Below are 2500 nucleotides of genomic sequence, written 5' to 3' on the forward strand. Positions count from 1 at the left end.
CCTAGTTCCAGCGATCGATTTGCACGTCAGAATCGCTACGGACCTCCATCAGGGTTTCCCCTGACTTCGTCCTGACCAGGCATAGTTCACCATCTTTCGGGTACCAACGTGTACGCTCTAGGTGCGCCTCTTCTCGCAATGAGAACGAGACGCCCCGGGAGTGCGGAGCACTATGCAGCGCCCATCCTCCCTCGGCCGACGCAAAGGACGACCTTCACTTTCATTTCGCCTTTAGGTTTACTCATCCCAATGACTCGCGCACATGTTAGGCTCCTTGGTCCGTGTTTCAAGACGGGTCCTGAGAGTACCCAAAGCAATAGCGCCGCCGACAGGTAATTCAAAGCTTGGCCAGTCCGAGGGCTCCGCCGGCTAACAGCTGGCCAGGCCCGTGAACGGGAAAGACGTCCGTACCACAGGGCAAACAAAGCTGACCGAGCTTGCGGCGGGCCTGACGCACCGTTCGAATGAGAAGACTGGTTGCGGCCCGATACCATCTGGGGGAACACCGTCGCGCAGCCGGTCGGGTCACCGAGGGTCCGTCGCGCACGCACAAGGCGACGCAACGGTCTAACCGCCCGGGCCGTAGACCGACACGCAACGGGTCGCGACGTCCTACTAGGGGAGAAGTGCACGTCTACGTAGCCGGAACGTTCGCCGTTGGCCGTAACATCCGTGCGCCCTCCTTGCGGAAAAGCGACGGACACCCCTTTCGGGGTTTCGCGCACCAACGGGAGCCAGCATTTGTCGACGATGAATCTCCCCTTTCGAACTTTTGGGTTTCTCAGGTTTACCCCTGAACGGTTTCACGTACTCTTGAACTCTCTCTTCAAAGTTCTTTTCAACTTTCCCTCACGGTACTTGTTCGCTATCGGTCTCGTGGTTGTATTTAGCCTTAGATGGAGTTTACCACCCACTTAGGGCTGCATTCTCAAGCAACCCGACTCTAAGGAGAGACCCTCCCGAGACGCGCACCGGTCGCTACGGGCCTGGCACCCTCTATGGGTAAATGGCCCCATTCAAGATGGACTTGGACGCGATGCAACGTCACGGGATAAACGGATCCTCCCGAACACTACATTTCCCTGCGGCAGTACCGCGGGATTCAGTGCTGGGCTCTTTCCTGTTCGCTCGCCGCTACTAAGGAAATCCTTGTTAGTTTCTTTTCCTCCGCTTAGTAATATGCTTAAATTCAGCGGGTAATCTCGCCTACTCTGAGGTCGTCGTATACGTGTTAAATATATCACACACGTAGAGTGATATATTTTATATATGTGTAAAAATGACGAAAGAAGCTGTGGCGTAATCCTCGTACAACGGGGGCACACAACCGAGAGAAGCGGACCAGGCAGAGTGTGTGAACGAATGTTACGAGAAATGGGAAATGAGAGAGAGACTTGAGATCATGTTCGATGCGTCGTCCCAACTTCGCCGTGTGCCTTCGGAATATGTTGTCGTAACGCAACAGCAGCGTTTCCAAAGGTAAGGAAGCTCCTCGTAATTCGCCAGAAGTGATCAGCGGAAAGTAAGTCACATCGTCCTTAATGCGCCACACCAAAGCATCTTCGCGTCTCGTTTAATTCGATCTAAAGGAGAGAGACTCTCGCCAGGCGACTGCCGGTATGGTTTAACGCCCGTCCGCTTGCTTTTTGTATAGCTTTCGTGGACTGGACGACCGGACTTGACGCGCGGTCTCTCTCGGCGATCGACTAACGCGAAGACATGGGGCGACCGGACGCTGCTACCTTTCCACCTCCTCCTTCTAGGAGAGAAGTCATCCCTATGTGATGAGTCATATATATGGCGGCTGTGTAAGCCTCGCCAAAGAGGATTCAGGATACAGAAACAAGTTGTAGTACAACACAACACATTCACGGAGCCACAAACGACTCGACCGAAACGTGGCCGGGGAAGATGCATCCCGGAACTTCATCGTTTCGACGAATGAGTGCCTCCTTTTCGCGTTGTTCCTGCAACAAGACGATCCCTCTAGAATCCCTGGGGCTCTGTTTCTCGTCATACATTTCTTCACCACACTACACGGGTGGGGTATACGCGATCTCGTGTTCATGCTCACTCGCACACCCTTTCATTGTCCTTCTCTGTAGTCTCACGACAAACTCTCTTGTGTGTCGTTGCGGGTTACGCACGCCTCTTTCTTACACGCATCATTTCAGACTACGTCGGGAGCGCGGATGAAAACTCGCACGAAAAGCGAACGCTGTCTGTTAACAATCACGAGGGTATTTGGCGAGACACGGAGGCTGGTCGATGATCGTACGTCCGCGCGCTTGCGTCCGGAGCGGTGCACATACACACACGGGCGGTCGACAAATTAAGCGACTCACGACGCCGTGTGAAAATTAGCACTCACGCAAGTCCGGAACGACAAAGCAACGACGATGACGACGATGTCTCCAGTCATCTGCCGCGTACACACAACCTTCTTCCCTCCATGACGTCTAGAGCGTATTCTCGCTTGTTTTCGTGCGACCGCGGCAAA

The 2500-nt window shown here is 54.0% G+C and overlaps 1 non-coding gene across 1 annotated transcript in view; it reads right to left on the bottom strand.

The window, feature by feature from the left end:
- The window catches only part of LOC143187827 (large subunit ribosomal RNA), a 4056-nt gene extending 2836 nt beyond the window's left edge, over positions 1 to 1220 (bottom strand). The window contains exon 1 of the ribosomal RNA XR_013003315.1: positions 1 to 1220. This exon is cut by the window's left edge and continues 2836 nt beyond it. This is a non-coding gene — a ribosomal RNA (large subunit ribosomal RNA).
- Between the last annotated feature and the right edge of the window lie 1280 nt (positions 1221 to 2500).

This window comes from Calliopsis andreniformis, unplaced genomic scaffold (genome assembly GCF_051401765.1).
Source record: "Calliopsis andreniformis isolate RMS-2024a unplaced genomic scaffold, iyCalAndr_principal scaffold0349, whole genome shotgun sequence".
Classification (NCBI taxonomy): Eukaryota; Metazoa; Arthropoda; class Insecta; order Hymenoptera; family Andrenidae; genus Calliopsis; species Calliopsis andreniformis.